Below are 26924 nucleotides of genomic sequence, written 5' to 3'. Positions count from 1 at the left end.
TCTTCAGAACAATCTGTAAACAGAAACAAAAGAGGAAAATATTGCTGGTAAAATAAAAAATAAACAACCAAGCACCCTGTAACTAACCACAGGACCCTGTCTGTCCTCCAGCAATATCATATCTATTACCACATCCAGAAATATCCAGAGGGGAACTCCTGGTAAGGCCACAGTTGCAATAATCTGCTAATCCCGAAGACCATACGACTAACTATTCCATAATATCCCGGCCAAAACATTTACCAACTCTCTGAGTACATTCCCGGCAATACAACCGAATACACCAGATGTAACGCCCTACCCTACTAAGCAAGTCCAGGATGCAAGGTTCGGTTTTTCCTCTCCACAGATCAAGAGGCAGCTTCCCTGTTTCAACCCCTAATGCATCTCTCGTTGTGGTACATAATGTTCCACTACAGACCCGAAGTGCATTGATCTGTAGAACATCCAACCGATATAAAACTGAACGAACTGCCGCTCCATAATCATACAACCACAATCCCGATGTGAGTGTACTAAAGCACGATAAATTATCGATAGATCATCCCAAGAAGAGCCCCAGTCATATCTAGCCAGATAGCACATAACGTTATTGACCTGCTTACAATTATCCTCCAAAAACTTTATATCTGTTCTCTCTAACTCAGTCTTGTATGCAGCCAAACCCCCAAATATTGAAACACAGGAACACTAGACAGTGAGCACCCATGTAAAGTAAGTTGAATATAATCGGCACTCTGTTTTTGAGTAAAACTATATATTTCGATTTAGAATCAGAAAATATAAAACACCAATTCTAACGCCAATGTTCCATTACTGATAACACTGTTGGCACAAATCTTACCACATTCACAGTATTACGACCACAGAGCTTCACCATCAGCAAATGAAGTCAATCGGAACACAGGCCGAAGACCACCAAAAATATCATTATTCCTCAGATGAAACAATATTGCACCAATATTACTACCCATTATCGACCGAATATTTTACGACACTTCTTCATACGATCGGCCAAAAAAAAAAATCCAATAGCAAGTTATAAAACCTATCCGTCAGTACCTTGTTCGAGTACCCCTCCCTGCACAGCATATCATCTCTTTTTATTTGTTGATAAACACTGCAACTACTGATTATTTCACTGTAAAACTTTTCCGTATATCAGTTCTCTGTAGTACAAAGTCATCATAGATGTCCCTTCACGAGACCCGCGTTGGTAGTGACGAAGCAATTCTCTTTTCCAAAACAAACATCAGCATAATTATTACAATTTCTCAGTTATTTTACATAGTGAATAATTAAGAGTCATAGCCCTGTAGAAACTTGGCAGCGACGGTTCCTTCCCAGGTTTTACGATATGCAGCACCACAGCTCTTTTCCAGTCTCCTGTGAGTATGCCGTGCTTCCAGACGTTCTCATAAACCTCAAGCTCTCCAGTAGTACTGGACTCTGGATGTAACCTCCGGCACTATTCATTTTCTTCAGCATTTTCCACATCACTGTCAGACCAGCTTCCACCCCAAATGATCGGCAAAATCCCCTCCAATCCATCCTTTCAGCATTCTTAAAAATCCTCCTTACTCTAACTCTTGCCCTTCGAAATTTCAGCAAACCTACTAACGATAACCCTCGTTGCGAAACATGAAACACCCTACTCTGGTCTCTGATGGCCTCTGTACATGTAGAATTCTTACACTTGTTCTAGACAGCAAAGGAATGGCAGGACGGCCTGGTACACACGAAACAGAAAATATACTCTGATAGTCTTCTCTGGTGTCATCGAGAGGCAATTGATAAAATGATTTATCACACTCAAAGGAACATTTTTCCCCAGCTTGCCTTTTTAAACACTATTTAGTACCAGAACGCAAACTCCGACAGTGAACATTCATCCCGAGAATTCACACGGTTGGGAAATGATCACTCCACATACAATCAGCCATTACCTCCTGGCTACTATGTCCAGCAAGCGGAGCAGATATCAGAGTCAAGTCCAGACAAGAACCTACGTTTGACAATATCCTCCATCAGCTATCTTCCATTATTTAAACAAACGCATTCATGTTGTACCTGAAATGACTCTACGGCACTTGACCCTTCGCTTGGCCAATCCCTGGACACAGCAAGTGAGTGAGTGCTATGGAGACCCCTGCAGTCACACAGTGTCTGAAGGAGGAGTATGAAGCGCCAGATCCACACTCAACAACTAAACATCACGGTGATTCTGCGCCTCCTCCTGTACCCTGACACCCGTATGACAGATTCCATACTCTTGTTTGTTACTCGTTAGCACGCCGGTTAGTATTCCTGCCTGTCGCTTCGGAGAACGGGGATCAATTCCACGACGGGGAGCCGTGTTCCTACTCAAAAGTTAAGGGGAGATAACAGAGAAAATTTGAACCACGTCGGCGCCGAACCGGATGCAGAAAAGAAATTAAGCTCTTCTGCCTCTATCCACATCGATCTACTCTTACTTATTAATGTCTTTTCCTAAAGAACATGTACAATACGGATTTGTTTTCCCATTTGCTGATGCTAGACGCAAGCACCATTTCCAACTCTTTTAACCCTCTGAGGGTTCGGATCTCACTCAGTCTGGTCACTGGTGAATGTTCATTGGCTGTTGTATAACTCCCGTCTATTTGAGGATGGCGACATCAACTGGCCGCAATAAAACCTGCTGCAGAGTGAGGACCGATCCGAGAGAAAGTAACACGGAAATTGCTGGAATCACCTGGGGGCATGGGAAACGCTTCGCTACCCGAATCTGCTGCAACACGGAGCGATAGTGGTAGAAGGATTAGCATAGCAGCCTTTCAAGCAGATTAACTGGATTCGATTCCCGGTGGTCGCGGTAAGCTGGCCAAGTTTTTCAGCTCTTGCTTCACGAACATCTCGGCGCATTTCTGCGTGGGAAGATGTTGACTAGTAGTTGATGCTGGCGCACGACTTTTCACAATCTGCGTGAATCACTTGCATCAGAGAGTCGCAGACACTATAAAAGGAAAACGTTAGGAACAAATACTTGTCAGAATTAGAAGCTTCACGTGGAGTTCCGAAAAAAAATCATAGCCCATCTGCAAACGGCTTGGCCAGGACGACACACTCCTCACAAATGGAGAGGCCAGTCAGAAGGGCATTTTACATGGAATGTGCTCAATGTCTACTGGAACGTATTGGGAGTGTATCGAACCCAGATCTGATAATAACTGAGGTAAAATCTGAAACTGCCGGAAATATTCCACAGCTCAGACAGCGTCTGCGGAGGGAGAAACAAAGTTCACGTTTCAGGTCGATGACCTTTCACCCTGACCTGTGGGCGCGCAGTTGGAGCAGGGAATTTCACTCTGTCTCTGCAGGGTGGCCTGAGTTAGGCCAAGGCGTTGGTTTCACTCTCTTCCTCCTCTCTAATTCGGTGAACCGTAGTCCTTAAATCGAGCGTCAGACCCGCCTTTGCTTAAAACTTAAAGTTTAGCAGAGGCGGATGATGCAAATATTTTAGCGAACGTTGGTCTCTGTCACTGAGGATTGCACTGAATGGCGCAGTTATACAGAGTCGCTGAGAGGATATCTGAAGAAGTAGAACACCTATCGGGAGATTCTCCCTTCCTGGGATCCCTGCAGACCGGACTGTTCCACATCCCCAATGAACTGATCATTGTTACCCCAAACTCGGACATAACCAACATAACATCTTTATTTTTGCTTTGAAAGTATGGTTCGCAATTCTATTTATATGGAAACCATCATGGCTGATCCCGGATCCCACTCAACCCCATACACTTTCCGCCACCATAGTCTGCGGCTGAGCATTCCAGATTTGTTACTCTCTGGCTAAAAACAATATCGTTTGTACCTCAATCTAAGAGGTCGCCACTCAATTTTGAGGCTGTACCCTCTAGTTTTGGACACCCCCACCAGAGGACGCATGCTGTCCACGTCCACCTTATCTTGGTCCTTTCAACATTCAGCCGGTTTCAAAGAAAATTATCATGGTTGCTATAATCTTCAGAATATCAGGCAGAGCTTTCGTCCCCTCCCTAAAAATGAGAGGTTTTTTTTATAATTTCCCTGCCGTGGGATGATACACAGGAAGGAACAATTCTTAACTATGCCACGTGTTACAGGCTTATCCCAGCGCCTCAACGGAAGCAAACAAAGACTAACCATTGTTCGGGAAATTTCTCCATTTGAGATTTTCCGCTCAGTTTTCAAACTTCACAAGCAACAGTGTGGAAATGCTAGGTTTGAAACCTGGACTTCACGCATGCGCTCTCCCACTGAGCTACATCCCCAGTGGCAAGTGAACGATGATATCTTTTGTCTGAGACTCTGATCACAAAGGATGGGTGTTGAAAGATAGAAAATAGAAGTCGGAGTAGGCTATTCGGCTTTTCGAGACAATTCCGCTATTCATTTCGATCCTGGTCGCTCATCTAACCTCGGTTTCTCTTCCCTATTACTACACACGCCCTTTGAACCCTTTTGTATATGAAGATACTGTATGCATGATCTTCTCGATATATTCTCAATGTGGGGAGCTGCGTCAAGTAGAAAAGGACAAGTGACTGTTTGACTCTCCCACACTACCGATCTGGAACATCTAAGGAATTTAATGCAAAGAGCAACAACAGGCTTCTTAAATCAGAGTATTAGTTTAAAAGGCCGACGAAAAGGCCGATGAAGTAAATATTTCACCAAACACAAGACTGCTCATTAGTTCGAAGTGGAAACAGGACATTTTTGGAAATCCGCATCCACACCAAATTAAAGAGCGAATATTTAAATCGGAAATCACTTATCACATTCTGTCAGATTGAAACGGAATGATCATTAACTACCCAAATTAACATTGTTTCTTGCAGCCGAGAATGCCGTCAACCGAGTGGATTTATTTAACTTGCATGATGACGTAATCGAAACATACGGACTCTTGGGTCAGAAAATGACACAATGTGACACAGTGAGGTCAATAAATAAGTCACTTGACACAGAGGGCATTGAGGGTCCGGTTCTTGTGTTACTACTAACCGCCACCAGATGTCACCGAAGAGCTGGGTTCTGTGTTATAGCCACCTGCCTCCAGAGGGCGCAGAGGAGCTGGATCCGATATAACAGCCGCAACACGTATTTGTTGCAGAACAAACGTTAGGTGCACTGGTGCCAAATGAAAATTTGCATTGGTTTCATATTCCATGGTCTGTCCATTCATTTCATGGCAAACTGCATGCCAAGAAAGGCAAGAGGTGGTAGAATAATATTTTATATATGTGGGTATCGCTTTTAATGAATAAAATAGGAGTACACACAACAGACAACAAAAGCTGCAGGATTTATAGAAACTATGAGTGGCCTCGACCACTGTCGTTCCGTCTAATAGCACAAGGTTCTGACCAATTGCGCTACAGAAACATCCTGAAAGATAATGGAATAAGTCGGCTCTTCCGCGATTTAGATATAGTGACCAGATACTGGTGTTTACACCAGTATTTTTACAACCTGTGTCCGTGAGACGGACCAGACAGTCGCGAAGAATAGAAAACGAAAAGGAAAACGGCATGCAATTGTCAGGATTCGAACCTACGCAGAGGCAACACAAACGATTTGTGCAGGTACCTGAGAAAAATGTACACTCTGGTGAGTGCATTGGCCCTTTCTTCTCTGTGCGACGTAGAAAACAACACAGAAAAAAAATCACACCAGACTACAAACCTTCCCAGGATGCATAAAGTGCACAAAACAGTGCGGGCATTACAATAAGCAATAAACAAGACAATAGGCAGTAGAGGGCAGTAGGTTAGTGTCAGTCCAGGCTCTGGGCTGGGTATTCAGGAGTCTGATAGCTTGGGGGAAGAAACTGTTACATAGTCTGGTCGTGAGAGCCTGAATGCTTCGATGCCTTTTCCAAGATGGCAGGAGGGAGAAGAGATTATATGAGGGGTGCGTGGAGTCCATCATAATGCTGTTTGCTTTGCTGTATGCAGCGTGTAGAGTAAATGTCCGTAATGGCAGGAAGAGAGACCCCGATGATCTTCTCAGTTGACCTCACTATCTGCTACCGAGTTAAAACAGTTAGTAGTTTTGTTTAATACCGACAAGTGATCGCCGTGCCAGCACCATCATAAAACGGAGTGTCCCCTCCCTGGTGCCAGGGTCACGGACGTCTCCGAGCATCTAGAGAAGTCTCAAGGAGTCAGTGTATATTCAGCCGGAGGTGGTGGCTCACGTCGGTAAGATAGAAAAGAGATGATGCCGAGTATGTGTATATAGACAGTTAGGGAAAAAGTTAAAGAGCACGACCCGAAGGGTTGTGATCTCTGGATGACTCCCGGTACCTTGTGGCAGTGGGGGTAGGAACAGAAAGTTAGAACTTATGAATGTGTGACCGAAGAGCTGGTTCAGGGCCAAGGGTTCAGAATTCTGAATCATAGATTCATAGCGCCATAGAAAAGTATAGCACATAAACAGGCCATTCGGTCCATCTAGACTGCGCCAAATCATTTAAACTGCCCACTCCCATCAACCTTTACTAGTAACATATCCCTCCATACCACGACCATTCATGCACCTATCCAAACTTTTCTAAAACGTTGACATCACACTTGCATGCATCACATGCTATCAGTTCGTTCCAACACCCACATCTGAGTGAGGAATTTTCCCTTTGTGTTCTCATTAAACTTTATCACCAACCAGCATTAACCCATGATCTCCAATTGGAGATCCATCCAGTTTCCGAGGGAAAAGCGAGCTTCCTTTTAACCAATCACTGGGACTTCCCTTCGTGCATAGTTTGAGTGATCGTTTGCACCTTCACTGGAGGAGGGTCTGGATCATAAATTTCATCAGTGCTCTCCGAGAGAGTTGAAACGAGATTGACAGGGGGATGTGAGCCAGAACACCAGCCGCTGAATGGAGGGATTGAATCTAATGTAGATGTCATTCTCAGTAATACTGTATGCTGGATGGGCAGGAGCTCAGGGATATAAACGACAGGACAGATGGATTGAGATGCACAGTTGAAAGTGAGAAGCATTAAGAGTGAGTCTACAAAACTAAGGACGGGCAATCAATCTGATGGGTTTATGTTACACAGCCTTATCTCCGTCAGTTACAGAGACAGATTATAGGAAGGAACAAAAACAGGGTTATCACTATGGGTGACTTCAGGATAAGCACTGTGGATGTTGATTCGGAACGGGTTTCAGATACGAAATACATTTTTTTAATTCATCTTTTTCTGTCCAACGATCACTGCAATTAATATTCTGTAACTGCCCTTAGGTCATTAAGGTAATTCGCAGTGGCAGAGAAGAAGCAAGGTGAGGAGGCGGACCGGTCGCCAAGAGCAAAGCGGACTCAAGGTTCGAATAATTTCAGCGCCGTGCCAAAGGCCGAATGAAGGTGGTGACGCTTGGGCACCAGGGCAGAACGATTCCACGGAACTCGATACTTCAATCGCCGTGCCGAATCGGGGGTCAGATCGAGCCGACGAGGTCCAGGTCCTAGAGCATATCATGTCGATTACTCTTGCCATTTGGCCATTGACTTAGGTGCCGGACCAAACTGAAAATATCACGGTGCCAAGGCCCTCATATCACTGTTCACCAAGTTCACTCGGCTCTGCTTTGAACTGTGGGGTCGCTAGCGGAATTCAGTTCAGAATGGTGTTTGCTTGCGTTTGTGTTCTCTGAACATTAGGAGCTTTTTAGGAGTTTTCATATGATTTGGGAGGGGCTTCTCTGTTTTTATGGCTGCATGTTAGCAGACGAATCTACAGGTTGCATGATTTATAATGTTACGTAGTCGTCACCTGACGGGTTGAAGCTATACTGGACTTAAGGTAATGGTCTTGTGATGGTGGAGTGATGTCATTTTCCCGCCAGTAGAGATCATGTGACAGGTTTTTTGTTACAGGTTGTAAAAGGAAGACCCTACCCTGTGAGGAGGGGCAGTTCGTGGCTGGATTTGCCAAGTCGACTTCATGTCACTGAGTGATTTAATGTGATGACGCAGTTTAGTTGAAAGATGAAGTTTTATCTAATGCGTAAAGTTTAAAAGAACATTGGCAGCAGATTCTTTACAATACTGCAAGTTCAGAAATCAGTGGAGAGTGAAGATCGGAGTTCGGGAGTTAAAGATCGAGGAGAATCGATTTTCGACGGTTAAACGGGGTCGACCGTATTTAATCCTTATTCGGAAGGAATTCGTTGACTGTTCTCGTTTTCATCTCTTCGGGATAGCAGAAGATTGAGGACAGTGTGATAAAGGAAAGGTCAGTGCCTTTAAGCCGTTTCGTTTCGTTTCGTAAAGTCTTCGTGGGAAGTTCGACGTCGGGGATCGAAGCAAAACGACGTGAAAGAGAATTTAAATCGTCTTATAAAGTCTCTCATTTTAAATGGACTGTGAGCATATCGAACTTTTGGCAATACTACTTTAAAGAACTGTTTTTGCAACATCGCTTGAAGAACTGTTTAAGCTGCCGCACAGCAGCTGATTTCCGGTTACGTTAGTGCTTGTTCACTTTTGGGGGATTTGTTTTCAGTGTTTAATAAAAGTGTTCTTTGTTATAAAAACCCTTGCCGAACTCATATATTTATTGTTGCCTGAATACGTAACATAAATATGGGTACTGCGTCCGGATTGGATCGTTTGAGTTTAAATGCTTGCTACCTTTTGAATCGGTGTTTTGGAAAAGGGGAGTACTCGGTTCTTTTGTTTGATTGGCTTGTGAGTGGTATTCGGCAACAATGGATATTGATGAGTTTCTGGTTTCGCCAGACGCAGAGTTGTTAGCGAAGGCGAAGAAAACTGAGGTATCTGAGATAGCTAGTAGATTGCAACTTAAAGGTATTTTGCAGACTACATCAAAGGCTGTTATACAGAGAAAAATCGCGTCACACAATGTGGATTCGGGTGTTTTTGATGAATCGATTTTTGGGTCGTTTCCAATAAGTAATCTTGAGATGCAGTTGCAAATCGAACAAATGAGTTTGGAACAAAGTAAAGCAGAATTGGAGCATTGTAAATTGGAAACTGAACAGAAGAAGAGGGAATTGGAATATGCAATGTCGTAATTAATGTCTGGGAATCAGTCTTCTGGTTCTAGAAAACCGTTTGTTGCTAGTCAATAAATTAAATTGGACCCTCCATTTAGTGAAACTGAATTGGAAAGATATTTTCAAAATTTTGAAACTATTGCTCGGATGTCAGAGTGGCCGAGAGATAAATGGTCAGAGTTGTTACAGAGTGTAATTAAAGTCAAAGCACAACAGGTTGACACAGCTTTAACTGCTGCGCAAGCACTTGATTATGATATTGTGAAAATGCATATTCTAAATGCATACGAATTAGTCCCAGAAGCTTATAGGGCAAGATTCAGAAGTTTGAAAAAGTCTGTAGATAAACCTTATGTGGAATTTGCCTATGATAACGCTGTGTGTTTTGAGAGATGGGTTTCTTCTAAAAAGTAAATAGGGACTATGATTCATTGAGAGATCTGATTTTAATGGAGGAATTTAAAAGAAGCATTCCTGTTGAAGTAAGGATGTACTTCAATGAGAGGGATATTGATAAATGGCAGGACTGTGCTAGGCTAGCTGATGAGTATGCTTTAATCCATAAGAATAAATTTCCTCAGGGCAGAATTTTTAAGAGGAAAAATAACATGGAGACTCAAGGTAAATCAGAAATTAAATCAGAAGTTAATGAGAAAGGTAAGGAGGAAGGAAAGCCTGTGAAGGAAAGACAGTTTGGTCTTATTTGTAACTATTGTAAGAAACCTGGCCACGTAATAGCAAACTGTTTCAGATTGAAAAAGAAAGAGAAGGAAGCAGTTCCAGATGCTTGTGTGCAACATACCGAAGCACCTGTAAAGTTACAGGGTTTGATAAACACAAATGAGGCTTTGTTAGAGTCTGACAAAGTTAAAAAGGGATATGATCATTTTATAACTGAAGGGTTTGTATCCTTGAAAGAAGGATCTACTCTGCTGACAATAAAAATCCTCAGGGATACTGGTGCTTCTCAATCACTGATGTTAGACAGTGTGTTGAAGTTTAATGAAGAATCTGATACTGGTGAGGTAAATTACATAAGAGGTGTTGGGAGTGATTTTATGCCTGTATATTTACATAAAGTAAATTTAAAGTCAGGGTTAGTTACAGGATTTGTTGTAGTAGGACTACAGCAAAGCTTACCTGTGAAGGGTATTTCTTTATTGTTAGGTAATGACTTGGCAGGTGGAAAAGTTTTTCCTGAAGTGCATTTCACAATGGAGTCAGCGGAACCAGAGATGAATTCTAACACAGATTCTTCCTGTGTTGTGACTAGAGCTATGGCTAAAAAGATTGATGCGCAGAATGAGGTTGTTATTCAGAACTGATCAAATCAGGATTCGAGTTTTGAGGATGTGTCAGAGACTTTCTTATCTTCGTTGTTTGAACAAGTTTCATGGAGTAAGTCTGACTATGAAGATTTATCTCTGTCTCGAAAGGAGATGATAGCAGAGCAGAACAGAAACCATGAGATTATAAAATTAAGAGAACAAGCTTTACTGGATAGTGAAATTGAGAAGGTGCCAGTAGGGTATTACTTGGAAAAAGGAGTGTTGATGAGGAAGTGGAGATCGCCTACAATTCCTGCAAGGGAGGATTGGAATGTTGTTTACCAGGTAGTTGTCCCTAAAGTTTATCGAAATGAGATTTTGACTTTAGCTCATAGTGTGCCTTTAGGTGGACATCAAGGGGTAAGGAAAACTGTGGACAAGATTTTAAAACATTTTTACTGGCCTGGTCTAAGAAAAGATGTGGCGATGTTTTGTAAAACGTGCCATACTTGTCAAATTGTCGGTAAACCAAATCAGGTTACACCAGTAACTCCATTACAACCTATTCCAGCATTTGGTGAACCGTTTTCTAAAGTTATTGTAGATTCTACTGGTCCTTTACCAAAGACAAAAACTGGTTATCAGTATTTGTTGACTAACATGTGTACTTCGTCTAGGTTTCCAGAGGCAGTGCCACTTAGGAATATAAAAGCTAAAACTTTGACAAAGGATCTTATAAGTTTTTTTTTACTTATCTTGGATTACTTAAGGAAATACAAACTGATCAAGGCAGTAATTTTATGTCTGGATTGTTTCAACAGATAGTTTATAAATTGGGAGCTAAGCAAATTACCTCGTCTGCATACCATCCAGAGTCGCAAGGTGCCTAGGAGAGGTTTCATTCTACCCTCAAGAATATGGTTAGGACCTATTGTGTGGTAAATCCAAGTGACTGGGATGAGGGTATAAATTTTCTTTTATTTGCAGTAAGGGAATCGGTACAGGATATTTAGGTTTTAGTCCATTTGAACTTGTGTTTGGGCATAGAGTTAGAGGACCTTTAGCTTTATTGAAAGAACAGTGGATTAGTAAGGAAGTACACACTAATTTGTTGGACTATGTGTTGAAATTTAAGGACAGGTTACATAAAGCTTATAGCTTAGCCAAGGAAAATTTAAATTTGGCTCGGGAGATAATGAAAACTTGGTATGATAAAGAAGCTAGGATGAGGATATTTAAGCCTGGAGATAAAGTGTTGGTTCTTTTCCCAGTGCATACAAATCCTTTACAAGATAGATTTCATGGTCCTTATGAAATTGTGTCTAAAATCAATGATGTGGATTACGTGATAAAAACTCCAGATCGTAGAAGGTCAACACAACTTTGCTATATAAATATGGTAAAACCATATTTTGAGAAACAATCTGATACTGTGACTGTTGTGGTTAGTGAGAATGAGTTTGATTTACCTAGGAACATGATAGATGATTCATCTGACTTTCATTCTAAATCCAACATTGTTTCTGTTAGGTTACCAAATTCAACCATTCTGGAAAATATTGATGAGAAATTAGCACATTTACAGCTAGATTGGAAACAACAGATGAAGGAGTTAATTTTTAAATATAAGGAGTTGTTTCCAGATGTTCCGAGAAGGACTACTATAGCTTCACATGATGTAGATGTTGGAGATACCAAACCTATTAAACAACGTCCATATAGGCTGAACATAGAAAAATGTGATCTAGCTGAAAAAGAAATTGAATATATGTTAGAGAATAATATCATTAGTCATTCTAACTCGGATTGGAGTTCACCATGTGTTATGGTGCCAAAACCAGATGGTAGTATTAGGTTTTGTACAGACTATAGGAAGGTGAATGCTGTAACGAAAACAGATGCGTATCCAATTCCTAGAGTAGATGATTGTGTAGATAAAGTTGGAACAGCAAAGTTCCTTACAAAGATTGATTTATTGAAAGGGAATTTGCGTGTTCCATTAACAGACAGAGGTAGAGAGACTTCTGCATTTGTAACTCCATCTGGGTTATATGAGTATAATGTTCTTACACTTGGGATGAAGAATGCCCCAGGTACTTTCCAGAGGATGATTAACTTTGTGATTCAGGGATTGAAAGATACTGATGCTTATATTGATGATTTAGTGACAGGAAATGATACTTGGGAAGCACACATTATTGCGGTGGAGAAATTGTTTGAAAGGCTTTCAAAAGCTAACTTAACTATTAACTTAGCTAAGAGTGAATTTGGACATGCCACTGTGACTTACCTTGGTTATGTTGTGGGTCATGGTAAGGTAGCTCCTGTTCAGTCAGATGTTCGGGCAATTTTAGAGATTCCCACTCCAACGGGGAAAAAAAAAACTCTCAGAAGAGTTTTGGGAATGGTAGGATATTATCGAAAATTTTCTAAGAATTTTGCTAATGTTGCCCTTCCATTAACTAACCTTCTGCAGAAGAATGTGAAGTTTGTGTGTACAGTGCCTTGTCAAGAAGCATTTGAAAAATTGAAAACAATGATATGTCAACAACCTGTGCTTAAGGCTCCTGACTTTGAAAACCCTTTTTCATTGGCTGTGGATGCTAGTGATGAGGCTGCAGGAGCAGTAATAATGCAAAGGAATGAGGGTGATGAGGTTGATCATCCAGTAGCTTCCTTTTCTAAGAAAATTAAAAAGCATCAAAGAAACCATTCGACAATAAAGAATTGTTATCTCTTGTTTTAGCTTTGGAATATTTTGAGGTATATGTTGCTACAACTCAAAAACCACTTATTGTTTACACTGATCATAATCCGTTAGTTTTTCTGAGTAAGATGAAAAACAAAAACAGAAGATTATTAAATTGGAGTTTGATGTTACAGGAGTACAATATTGTGATAACTCATATTAAAGGTAAAAACAATGTTGTTGCTGATTTTCTATCTCGATGTTGAATGTACAATGCAATTTCTTGCAGTGATTTTTCAATTGTAACACTCCTACTGTATTGTGAGTTATAAGCTGTTATATGATGGTATTGTATATTACGTATGTTATAAAATTTATACATGTGTTTTCTTGTGAGCAATTGTTAAAAATTTTTGTTCTTGTCAGACCAAAAATGTGTTTTTTTTTTTGGAGGGATGTGTTACGTACTCGTGACATGACAGTGGTACCCGTGTCACGTGACTGAGGTTGAAGCTCTACTGGACTTGAGGTAATGGTCTTGTGATGGTGGAGTGATGTCATTTTCCCGCCAGTAGAGACCATGTGACAGGTTTTTTTTACAGGTTATAAAAGGAAGACTCCACCCTGTGAGGATGGGCAGTTCGTGGCTGGATTTGCCAAGTTGACTTCATGCCACTGCGTGATTTAATGTGATGACGCAGTTCAGTTCAAAGATGAAGTTTTATCTAATGCGTAAAGTTTAAAAGGACATTGGCGGCAGTTTCTTTACAATGCTGCTAGTTCACAAATCAGTGGAGAGTGAAGATCGGAGTTCGGGAGTTAAAGATCGAGGAGAATCGATTTTCGACGGTGAAACGGGGTCGAACGTATTTACTCCTTATTCGGAAGGATTTCGTTGACTGTTCTCGTTTTAATCTCTGCGGGATAGCAGAAGATTGAGGACAGTGTGATAAAGGAAAGGTCAGTGCCTTTAAGCCGTTTCGTTTCTTTTCGTAAATTCTTCGTGGGAAGTTCGACGTCGGGGATCGATACAAAACGACGTGAAAGAGAATTTAAAATGTTCTTATCAGTTCTCTCCTTTTAACTGGACTGTGAGCATTTGGAACTTTCGGCAATACTACTTTAAAGAACTGTTTTTGCAACATCGCTTTAAGAACTGTTTAAGCTGCCGCACAGCAGCTGATTTCCGGTTACGTTAGTGTTTGTTTACTTTTGGGTGGTTTGTTTTCAGTGTTTAATAAAAATGTTGTTTGTTATAAAAACCCTTGCCGAACTCATATGTTTTTGCCTGAATACGTAACAATACATGCATTGATAATAAATGTACATTGAACATAGAATTGTATTTGTAAATATTTTTGGAGCTCTTGAACTTTGAACCGCTCCAACATTGACTGGGGACTCCAATAGAGCAAAAGATTCGATGTGGCAGTATTTGCCAGCCATGACTGAAAGTTTGCTTTAAGCAATTTGTGCGTGATCCAACTAGAGGGGAGGTTATGCACTGTATCCCGTTCATCGTAATAAGCCAGGTGACGGAGCTTTCAGTAGGTTAGCCAGTACAAGTTGCAACAAGGCAAGTGTTAAGTTAGTGCTCCGGTAAGGATAGTTTACAGTCAATCTCGGCACGAAAGGTCTTTAAAGAGCAAAGCTTCCTTTGCACAGAAATGAACTGAATCAATTGACTTACCAAGGCAAGATAACGGTGCAAACGACATGTTATAATGTAACATTTTCATTACTAATTCTGAATTATCATTGTCTTTAATGTACAGGTTGCTTTGACTATTAATACTGTATTATTTTAGCTTTAATGTTGATTAAACAAGGAAATAAGGAATTTGAACAACAACTGATTTCATTGTAAACACAAGAAAATCGAGAGCTTTTGGAAATTCAGAGCAACGCACACAAAATGCTGGAGGAACACAGCAGGCCAGGCAGCATCCATGGAAAAGAGTAAGCAGTTGAAGTTTTGGGCTGAGACCCTTCATTAGGACTGGAAAGGCAGATGTCAGATTAAGAAGGTGGGGAGAGAAGGAAGAGGTACAATGTCGTAGGTGATAAGTAAAATGGCGGCGGGGGTGAAGTAAAGAGCGGAAAAATTGATTGGTAAAAGAGATAAAGGGATTGAGGAGGGGAAACGTGATAGCAATAGATAGAAGACAATGAATGAAAGGGTGAAGGATGGGTAAGGAGATAATGGAAGAGAGAGAAACAGGAAGGGAAAATGGGGAATGGCGATGGAGAGAAGAGGGCAATTACGAGATTTGAGAAATTGATGCTCATGTTATCAGGTTGCAGCATACCCAAACGGAATATAAGGTGCTACTCCTCCAACCAGAGTGTAAACTCATGGCAGTAATAGAGGAGGACATGGTCTGACATGTCGGAATGCGAATAGAAGGTAAAATTGAATTGAGTGACCACCGGAAGATTCCACTTTTTCTGTCGGTTGCAGCGAAGATGCTTGACGGAACGGTCTCCCAATCTACGTCAGGTTTCTCTGATATACAGGATAGCACACCACGACCACTGGATACGGTAGGCAACACCAACATACTTACAGGTGAAAGTGTCGCCTCAGACTGCTTGGTGCAATGAATGTTATTGAGGGAGGTGGTGTAGGGGCACAAATGGCACATTCCGTTTGCAAGGAAAAGAACCAGGAGGGAGATCAGTAGGGAGCGTCAAGTGGACAAGCGAGTCGAAGAGTGAGTAATCGCTTTTGAATGCAGAGTGCGGTGGGGGAGGAGAGAATGATTACCATTTGGTCAATATCAATCTGTGAATTAACAACACTGTAAAAAGTGGCATTGCTTTGTCCAAACTTGAGAACAGTTTGGTTCGCAGGTCATGTTGTTCTCCTTGTGCACGGGTAACTAAGGTTTAATTGATGAACAAATGGGAGTTTGCAGATTTCAGCTAATGGTGTTGCTGGGTACATGGAGCTTCCTCCGGGATAGCGAACACATGACTTTTTTTTTGCAAAAAAAAAGGAATCCAGCCCCAGTTGCTGACAGTCCTCACACAAAATTTCTCCTGTGGAGAGGAGTCCATCACATTTGTCAAATGTAGGAAAGCTGCAACAGTAACACAGAGCATTAGATGGGTTTGAATCAGGACAGTGAACAGATCTAAACAGTAGCTACCTCGGTCCGGGCTGGATCCCATGAGTCGCCGGAAAAAGAGGATACCTCATGCTGTATTGAATCCCATTGGTGCATCATGGATGGAGAATGCTTTGGGGTGATTTGTTTCCATGATTCACGAAAGAAGCGATTGAGTAAGAAAGTGAATAATGAAGTATAAGTGAGTGCATTGATTGTGTGTGTGAATGGCCAAGTGAGAGTCCCTGCCCTGGACAACTGAGAAAACTCTGGTGGCGTGTGTTATGAAGCAGAAAGAGGTGCTTGGAAATGGAAGAAGAGAGTGCTTTCAGAAGTGTAGAAATAAGTAGAAAAATGGGAGAAAAAGATTGTTCACTGAAAGAGTGAAATGAGAAAATAGTTGGTTAATTTTCGCAGTAAGAGCAGAGAATTTTAACTAAATTTAGAGAATGAAAAGGGAAAGAAAGAACAGTCTATCTCAGTGTTTAATCAAAAACATTTGGTTCCAGAGACTGAGGAGGAGGTAATGTCTATAATCCACTGTATCTCTGCCTTCTCCAAGCACAGTTAAAACAAATCCCACCTAAGTAGTATCCCTGAATACTTGATGAAGCTGGTCTAAGCCACAGTCAGAGGCTCTCAATAGCATTGTGTGAGATTGAACGATATGTTGACTTTCATGCACTCTCCGCTAATATGGTGCGTTGTAACCAAGTGTTTCCTTCACACTATATGTTGACATAGGATACACAGTATTGCACAAAAAAACAGATGAGCATCTTAATTAATTTGTAAAGTACAAGTACAAGATATTTCAGAAGTACACGGATTTACTACGACGTATTGAATGTTGTTGTAAATGAGTCAGAGCCCCGGTTAAGGAAAATGTGATGATGAAAAGAGGTAAGTGAAATTCTGTCATAATCATAATAATTCCACATGAAATCAAGTGATTCAAAACGTTAAGGGAATGCATAATATTTGTGTCAGGACTCTGGACTCCCTCAACCGCTCTACCATGGTCTCTCATTAACGTTGACCGTTGTATAAAATATTCTGACAGCTTCCCTATACAATTGGAATGTTATTTTAACTTGTATTCTGTTTTATAGATAATAAAAATGACAGTGGTCACATTGTTGCTGATCATAACTAGGTTAAATTCTATTTACAATTCATTCTAAATTTAGTTTCAACAGTACCTGCTTGACATCCATCTGATTTTTCACCCACTTGTGACTGGTATTATTTTTGTTTTGAAGAACACATAGCGTGATTTAGCAAAATGAATGAAACATACTAATCTAAATATATGGATTGTGCAGTTCTTTGATTCACTTCAACAAACGTGGGGATGTGGGTGCTGGACACGGTGGGGGTAAAAGATTGAGACGTCAGTGAGTGGTGCACATTGTTTATGGACAGCCTGACCACTGGGCTCAAAGATGCCCTCAGTGCCGAGGCAGGTTAGATAACACCCATTTTCAGGTTTGATAACAGTCATTATACTATACAACCACCACCACCACCACTGACTACAAAATTGACTTTAAAAAATCCTTCTCCAAACTGTACTGTAGAACTCCTACAATTATGTGATTCTGCCCATAGTAAAATGCCTCCTGAGCCCACATGTCAATTTTTGGCCTTGACAGCATCATCTCCCGATGTGATACTGGGAGAATGTCAGTGGATATGGGGTTTGTGCACCTCATGTCACAGATGACGCGGCACAGCTCCTGTTCCACTCAAAGAACATGACCCTTAGTTATGAATACATGTTGGAACTAAACGGTCAAGTTGTGAGTGTGCTGTAGGGGGCCCATTCATTCGGAAGAGGGGTCAACAGTGTAGTCTCTACCCCTCAATTGTACTGAGTTTTATTCTGTTTTCCACTTCGACAACATGATTAGAGCTGTGAAGGCAGCGCTACACAGAGAAATTACACTTGCCAATGGAACGATGACATTAAACTGCTCATAATGGGCTGCATACATCCTCTGCTCTGAAGATGCTTCATGAGGATAAGGGTGAAGTCTGTTATTGCAATTACGGAGTAATGGGATCAGATTTAGTTTACAGTACGTGCAATGTCTATGTCACAAGTTATCCAACAACTTTTGGTAATGACATTTACAGTATTGGCTGGCAGGCCTACTGTTGTTTGCCAAGGATATCCGCTTTAACTTTAAATTGGGTCTTTGCCCTGAACAAGACCTGTCAAGGGGTTATTGTTCTTTGGCGTACGTAGCAGCAAATATGTAACACCTGCCAGCATTGAAGGATGAAGGAAAATGATGAGTGTTATGGGTTGTAGTATTCCTGTTCTGGAGACCTATCAGACGGACGCCAGAGAGAATCAATATGGATCCAGTGTTGCAGCAATTGGCTAACAACACAGCCATAATCCTATATGAAACAAGTCTGGTCACCAAAGACGTTTCTGACAAGGTGGCAGAAAGCTGCAATGTGGCCTTTCAAAACTGAACAGCATTAAACTTTCTGTTGGCAGAGAGGGGAGGTAGTTGTGTCATCATTGTCTGGAATGATCCACAAACACCCTGGCTATATCTGGGAACACTAACAAATTTAATCGTGAAGATCCCGTTAGAAGTTACTAAGGTTAAGAAGTTTGGGCAGGAGAGACACGCCACTCTATCATCACCTCTGGAATCCATTTGATTAGCTTCATTACCTGCTAGGAAGTTTGTGCAACTCCAGTGTAAAATGGGCAAGGGTTATATTTTTTTGTTGGTTTTGAAATTTGTTCTTATGTCCTTCCTGACAGCACTCTTTGAAGTGAAGGTTTAAAGAACAGCTGCCTCCGTCATAGTTCAGCAATCCTCCTCTTCAGATAGTCGACGACAGGATCACTGAGGACACCCGAATTCTCTGTGCAGTTCTACTGCAGCCACAATCCATGTTGTCCTTTACAGGACGAAAGGGAAATGGGGAGTGTGGAAGTTACAAGTCAAGTTAATGTCGCGCCTTGGCAAGGAAAGTTTACAGATAGTGTGCAGTCAACCTCGGCAGGAAAGATCGTTAAAGGCCCTGGTTTCCCTTTGCATAGCAGGGTAACTGGAGCTATTTGCATACCAAAAAAAATGAGGATGCAAAGACGAGTTCTAGGGTGACGTTTAATATTGGTCACGAACAAGAGAAATCTGCAGATGCTGGAAATCCAAGCAACACACACAAAATGCTGAGGGAATTCAGCAGGCTAGACACTATCGATGGAAAAGAATAAACTGTCGACGTTTCGGACCGAGACTCTACATCAGGTCTGATATTGGTCAGTAACTTTAGTAAAGTAGTGGGACCATGCGGGAGTTGATAGCAAACAACAAAAGCAACGGTTTAAATGTGTTCGGAGTGATGGACCATGTCATTGAGTGTAACAACGAATGGTTCTGAGATACAGACTCTCGGAATATATTTGAGGAAAGACGTTAAACATAATGTCTCTCTCTCTTTTCCGGTTCACCGTCACGCGCTCACAGCAGCCGGACTATTCCACCTTTCCAATATAGAAATAAAAGACCCCTTCAACGCTGAATTCCTTGTCCGCACTTAATTTTTAAAATTCATTATTCCTCTGTAGTAATAATAATGCAGCAAAATTTTTGTCTCCCCGTCGGGGAATTGAACCCCGGTCTCCCGCGTGACAGGCGGGGATACTAACCACTATACTAACGAGGAACTGCCGTTTGAATTTGACTCGGTCATGTATATATAAAAATGCAAAAGCGTAAATAGAACTATTTTGATATTTGTTGACTGCAATACTCAAGCCTTTCACTCCTGTCCTTCCCTGACAAGAGTCTCAAGTTTCTCCAGCCATTCAGTCACCTACTGCGCTCGAAGATTAACCGAAGGAAGTTCTCTTATGAAAGCCAAATCCCTGTTGTTGAAAAGTTTATTTATGATCATACTTATATTTTATTTCTGGCTGTATAATGCGATAGGCAGAAAACGATGTGTAACTCTTCGGATTTTGAAAGGATCACTCCCACTTCAGTCCGATTCCGGATGATTATTCACTGCGTGTTGAACATCTTCGGTCTGTCGGAGAATCGCGACATCAACTGGACATACCAGGAACTGCATCAGAGCGAGGAATCAGTGACCCGAGTCAGAAAGCCGCTCGGGAATGGTGATCGATCGATGTCATACACCATTGGAGGCTGTCAGTACCTCAGTCTCCTGCAGTATCATCGACCGATGCTGATATGACGGCTATATAAAGAGTTTTTTTTCCCAGTTTTTCTTTCGTGTTATAAATAGTAAAAGAGAGGTGATATTGGACCACGGGAAAATTATTCCGGAGCGTTAGTAATGGGGGACGAAGAAAAAGCAAAAGAACTTCATGGGTACTTTGCTTGTTTCTTCACTGCGGAAAACGCTAGATGTTTGCTGGAAGTCTGTGACCGTCACAGAACAGGGGTGATTGCCATTGCTATTACGAAGGAAAAAGTGCGAGGTTAACCCAACGTCCTTAAAGTGGATAAATCACCTGCGACAGATGGAGGACATCCTAGGGCCCTGAGAGAGGTTGTTCAAGAGATGACGAATGCATTGACAATGATCTTTCAATTATCGCTTGATTCTAGCATTTTCCCGATGGACTGAAACATTGGGAATGTCACGCCACTCTTTAAATAAGGTGGAAGGCAAAAGACAGAAAATTATAACCCATTTAGCCTAACCTCAGTGGTTGGGGAAGTGTTGAAGTCTATTATTAGGGGTGAGATTTCGAGGTACTTGGAGACCAATGATAAAATAATTCAAAGTCTGCCTGGGGAAATCCTACCTGACAAATCTGCTAGAGTTCTTCGAGGACGTAACAAGCAGGATGAACAAAGGAGAGGCAGTGGATGTAATTTACCTGGAATTTCAGAAGATGTTTGATAAGGTGCCACACGTGAGGCTGCTTATCAAGATAAAGTCCTATGGAGTTACAGGAAAGATACCAGCATGGATAGAGGAATGGCTGACAGGCAGGAGGTAATGTGGGAATAAAACGGGCTTTTTCTGGTTGGTTGCTTGTGACTAGTGGTGTACAGTCAGTATTGAGTCTGCTGCTTTTCACATTGTTTGTCAATGATTTAGATAATAGAATTGATGGCTTTGTTTGTGGATGATATGAAGATAGGTGGAGGGGTTTCATGGTGCTGAGGAAACAATACGATTTTAATAGTAACCAGACAAATTAGAAGAATCACACTTGTCTACTTTAAATTCCATCCGCCAATACAAAGTTGCACAGTACTTATTTAGTATCTCACCCACTTACTTCGGCTTCTTACAGAAATTCCCTCGTTTGTTTTTTGAGAGGTCCTACATACTCTATGGCAACCATTATGTTTCAAAAGAATGCAAAAATACCATTGAATGTTCTTAATCTCACTCATGACATTTCATGTTCCCTTTCTTGGAATATGGAACAAACAAAACAGTGCAGCACTTGAAAGGCCATTCGACCCGTGATATCGTACTAATATTGCTTCCAAATCATACTAAATGTCCTCCTGATTATCATCCATATTCGTCCAGTCAATTCACTGGGGTTGGGGAAGAGGTGATAGGTGAAACAGTGAGGGGGTGGTATAAACCAAAAGCTGGAAAGTTTATCGGTGAAATAGATCCAAGGATAGAGAAGGGGAGATCTAGCAGAAGATGACAGAAATCCATGGAAGAATGAAAACGGGGAGAAACACCAGAGGGGGGCTGATCGTCAAACAGGAGAACGGAAAGGGAATGGGTAAGAGTGACGGGGGCATGGGACATAACCAGAAGTTAGTGAAATCGAAGTTCATGTCATCAGATTGTAGGCTACCCAGACGGAATATAAGTTGTTGCTCTTTCAACCGGAGTGTGGCCTCATCGCAACAGCAGAGGAGGCTATGGATTTACATGTCAATTGACTGCATCCGGTGCTCACTCTGTGTGGCCTCCTCTACTTTTACCAATGAATTCCACTGATTACTGATCCTTTGACTAAAGAAATGTCTTCTCATCTCTGTTCTGAAGACACATCCTTCTATTATGAGGGAGTGCCATCTGGTGCTGGACTAACCCACTACTGGAAACATCCTTTCCACGTTCACGTTCCTACGGCCCCGCAGTCAGGTACACTGTTTATCTCCCTCCGGGTCTCCTTCTCTTCCTTCTCTTTGTCTGCATCGGCTATTTAGGTTATAAACACAGGAGATTTTCCAGATGCTGTAAATCCAGAACACAGGATGCCGGAGCAAATCACCAGGTCAGACAGCATCTATGGGGAGGAGTAAACAGTCGATGTTTCGGGCGGGGATGCCCCCTGGCCCGCTGAAATTCTCCTCCACTTTGCGTCTGTTAGACAGTCTTCGACGTAACGAGCAGCGACGTCAGTCTGAGGTGCAGCGGAGAATACACCCACACTCCGGGATTTAGTTTATCAATCCCAAATCTCGTTCATCTCCCAATCCGTCCATATGATCGAATGAAGGTCAGAGTTCCGTCAGTTTTGAATGGACCTCAGATCACTGGGGTTCAATGTAAAAATCGCTTCCTTTGTAGGGTCTTACGTCGGATGTCTTGCGATTCTCGTACATTTAGAATAGGCTTGGGGAAGTCCAACAGGCTTCAGTGTTCTCAGTTGACACACCGCTGTGATTTCTTTGTGTTCAGAGAGCGGGTTTGGTGTTCCAATCATTCTTCCACCATCATTGTTCTTTGCATTGTTCAAAAATCAATGCTCACTCGCGTGGAGATGCCGGGGATTGAACCCGGGACCTCATACATGCGAAGCATGCGCTCTTCCGCTGAGCTACATCCCCACTTGAAATGCAAAAGTGTTTAGGTCCAATCCTTCCTGCATATCACAATTGAGCAGTACAACACAGACAATGGCTGACGTCCACAGTCACTAGGCCCGAATCTGCTCCACCATTCAATGCGCTCATACTAGATCCTTGTGTTCAGTTCTGTTCCCAGACTCCATGATAATTTTTGTGGAATGAAACCAATGTGACTCCAGCAGAATGATCACGGTAAAGAAAGCGCGTACTACAGCCTGAAGGATCGTTTCAATCTCGCTGTTATGAAAAATGATGGACGCTTGACCTCACAATCTACCTCCTTATGACACTCCAGCTTATTGTTTACCCGCACTGTGCTTTCTCTGTTGCTGTTACACTTTATTCTACATTTTATTATTGATTGACCTTGCTCTCTTTCTATGTACTGTGTAATTATTTTATGTCTGTGAAAAGTATGAAAGAGAAGCTGTTTGTCACACACGAGGCGTGATTGATAGGTTCGTGGCCTAAAGTAGGATTTAATTTTAGAAAACCTTGCACGTTTATTTTTCAACATAGTCCCCTCCTACATTTACACACTTAGGCCAGCGGTCGTGGAGCGTACGGATCCCTTCTTTGTAGAAGTCGGAGTCTTGGACCTCCACAAGTTGTCCACAACAGGGGTGGGTGATAGATAACTTCTTGCCCTATGGTAGAAGGAGATGAGTTATTAACTTCAAGCATTCTGCATAATCACTCAAAGAGTTGATCTGAACGTGCATGAAACAAGAGCTGTATAACTTATCTGTTTCTACGTTGGGCCACGAACCTATCAATCATGCCTGCTGTACTTCGAGAAAGAAGGAATCCGTATGCACCGCAACAGCTGGACTAAGTGTGTAAATGTAGGAGAGCACTCTGTTGAAAAATAAATGTGCTAGGTTTTCTAATATTGTCTCCTGCTACCTTCGGCCACGAACATATGAATCACCACTCACATTGTATATGGGTACGTGACAACAACAAAATAATTTTAATCCCCACTGAACTCTGTACGGCAGCAAAAAAGGAACACACTCCCCCCCCCCCCAACATTCCCCCTACTCCGGGCAGAACAGCCCATACCAGCAGTCAATGAAATGTGCAGTAAAAGCTGCTGGTTCACCAAACGCCCTGGGTGGGCTCGAGACACCAACCTTTCGGTTACCAGCCGAACGCGTTCACCGATTGCGCCACAAAGACAAGGAGTGAAAGGATTAATTGGCCCATTTCTTCTCTGGAAAATGTTGACTAGTCTTCGACGCTGGTGCACGACATTTCACAACTTCTGCGGACGATTTCTTTCAGAGTGTCGCTGACACTATAAAAGGAAAACGTTAGGAACAAATATTTGTCAGAATCAGAAGCTGCGCGGGGATTGCCTAATACATTCATAGCGCATCTGTAAACGACTTAGCCACGACGGCACACTCCTCACAACTGGACCGGCCAGGAAGAAGGGAATTTTACATTGAATCTGGTCAATGAGTCCCGGAACGTATGGGGAGTGTATCGATCCCGGGTTTGAGAGAACAGGACAATAACCGAAGTAAGATCTGAAACTACAGAAAATATTCCACAGCTCACGCAGCGTCTGCCGATGGAGAAATAGAGTTCACGTTTCATGTCGATGACCTTTCACCCTGAGCTGTGCGCGCGTAATTAGAGGAGGGAATTTCACTCTGTCAGGTCCCGCTCTGCCTCTCTCCCCTTTCAACTTTCTGCTTCTTTATCCCGATGGTTCTTTCCTGCTTATCTCCTCCTCTCCCGCCTTTATCTTTCCTCTAATTGCTTTTCCACCTGGCGCCTCTAGGCCCTACCCTTTCCCCTATCTCTTTTACTGGGCTTCGGCCCTCTCTTTCCCCAATTCCTGATGAGGGGTCTCGACCCGAAACGGTGGCTACTCTTTTCTCACGGATGCTGCCTGACCTGTTGAGTTCTTCCAGCGTTGTATTCGTATTCTTTGATCCACAGCACCTGCAGTTGTATTTTTGTGTTTTCTCTCTGTCCCTGCAGGGTGCCCCAGCTCAGTGGCACCTATTCCTCCTTTCTAACTCGGTGAATCGTAGTCCTTAAATCGAGCGTCAGACCTGCCTTTGCTTGAAGTACAGCAGAGGTGGATGATGCAAATATTTTAGCGAACTTTGGACTCTGTCACTGAGGATTACACTGAATGGCGCAATTATACAGAGTCGCTGAGAGGATAGCTGAAGAAGCAGAGCACCTACCGGGAGACTCTCCCTTCCCGGGATCACGGCAGACCGGACTGTTCCACATCCGCAGTGAACTGATCATTTTTACCCCATGGAAATTCGGTTTGAAATCACATTTAATATGTAAACAGCAAAACTAATTCCTCGTCGGGGAGATGAAACCCCCGTCCTTTCCGTGACGGACGGGTATACTAACCATGACGAGAAAGCAGCGCGAAAGTACGATCTGTCATTCAGATGTCCTAACACAGGAGGTTTCGCAGAGTCAAACCGATATTTGTTCAGGGACTGTGAAACCGGCGTTTTTCAGACATACCTTTCTTCCTCTGCGACCGAGAGGACTCGGGAATCCTTTCCGATTCAGTTACTTCTCTGTCGAGCTCTGGCCAGCGGACATGCTCCTATTTGTGCCTGATTGTGCAGTGGGATGAAGCGCATTCTCCAGCAGGATTTATTGTCTGAGTAATCGATGCAGGAAACGATTTCGAAAATCGAAAGAGACCGAGAGAGAGAGAGACTGACTGACTGACTGACTGACTTACTCACTCACTCACTCACTCATTCATTCACTCGCTCACTCACTCCTATGCATGGTCTTCTTATCTTTTTCTCCTGCCCTGATGAAGGGTCTCGGCCGAAAAGGTCAAGTGTGCTCTATTCCATAGATGCCGCCTGGCCTGCTAAGTTCCTGCAACATTTTGTGTGTTGATTATTTTCTCTCTTTCCCAGTTGTGACGAATGGGCATCCACTAGAAATATTAAAGTTCTCCTTTCTGCAAATGTTGCCTACCAAATGCGTATTTCCAGCATTCCTCTGTTTTTTATACAGGACAGGGCTTTATTCTGCAGACAATAGATGACATTAGGATACCTCAATGAACAACTGGTTAATTTTCCAGGCAAACAGAAACCTCTGCAAAAGTGAGAAAGAGTAAAGTACATTCCAGCCGAAATCCAGTGGATTTCCTTGCATCTACAAATGTAGGGGTGGCCTCAAGTTGGAAAGCGCACTGACGGAAAATTGTTGTTGGCTGCAGTTGATATAGCAGAGGATGGTTTCGATCCATCGACCTCTGGGTTATGGGCCCAGCACGCTTCCGCTGCGCCACTCTGCTATGAAAAAAAACAACGTTCACTTCCTTGTCGGCCACAGGTGTACTGTTTTGCCATTTGAGTATTTATTTGTTTTTGGAATACCTTTATCCTGTACCTCCTTTATTTTTCTCAGAAACTCTCACCATTGCTGCTCTGCTGCCATCTCTGCCAGCATCTCCTTCCAATTTACTTTAGCCAACTCCTCTCTCCTACCACTGTTACTACCTTTACTCCACTGAAACACTGCTATGTCAGACTGTACTCTCTCCCTATCCAATTTCAAGTTGAACTCAGTGATTCTGTGATTACTGTCTCCTAAGTGTTCTTTTACCTTAAGTTCCCTAATTGCCTCCTGTTCATTAAATAGCACATAATCCAGTACAGCTGATTCCCTAGTAGGCTCGCTTGACATGCCTTTTCTATTTCCTGTTGTAATCTGTGGTCTACATCCAAACAACTGTTGACGGCCTGTTTTTAACTGCATCAACGTCCTTTTTCACTTACAGTTTGTTTTAACTCTACTCACAATGATTCAACATCTTCCGATCCTATAGCACTTCTTTCTACTGATTTGATACCATTCTTTACCAGCAGAGCCATGCCATCCCCATTGCCTACCTTCCTGTCCCTCTGATATGTCTAACTTTGGCATTTACCTACCAACTACAAATA

General features: G+C 42.3%; 3 non-coding genes across 3 annotated transcripts; all 3 read right to left on the bottom strand.

Annotated features, from left to right (window-relative positions):
• Positions 1-19753: 19753 nt before the first annotated feature.
• trnad-guc (transfer RNA aspartic acid (anticodon GUC)) lies at positions 19754-19825 on the bottom strand. The gene has a single exon. It is a non-coding gene; the product is annotated as a tRNA-Asp (tRNA).
• Positions 19826-22872: 3047 nt separating this feature from the next.
• trnaa-cgc (transfer RNA alanine (anticodon CGC)) lies at positions 22873-22944 on the bottom strand. Its single transcript has one exon. It is a non-coding gene; the product is annotated as a tRNA-Ala (tRNA).
• A 3256-nt stretch (positions 22945-26200) lies between these two features.
• On the bottom strand, positions 26201-26272 carry trnam-cau (transfer RNA methionine (anticodon CAU)). Its single transcript has one exon. It is a non-coding gene; the product is annotated as a tRNA-Met (tRNA).
• Between the last annotated feature and the right edge of the window lie 652 nt (positions 26273-26924).

The sequence above is a fragment of the Hypanus sabinus genome, chromosome 31, assembly GCF_030144855.1.
Source record: "Hypanus sabinus isolate sHypSab1 chromosome 31, sHypSab1.hap1, whole genome shotgun sequence".
Taxonomy (NCBI): Eukaryota; Metazoa; Chordata; class Chondrichthyes; order Myliobatiformes; family Dasyatidae; genus Hypanus; species Hypanus sabinus.
This window is presented reverse-complemented; position numbering and strand designations above follow the sequence as displayed.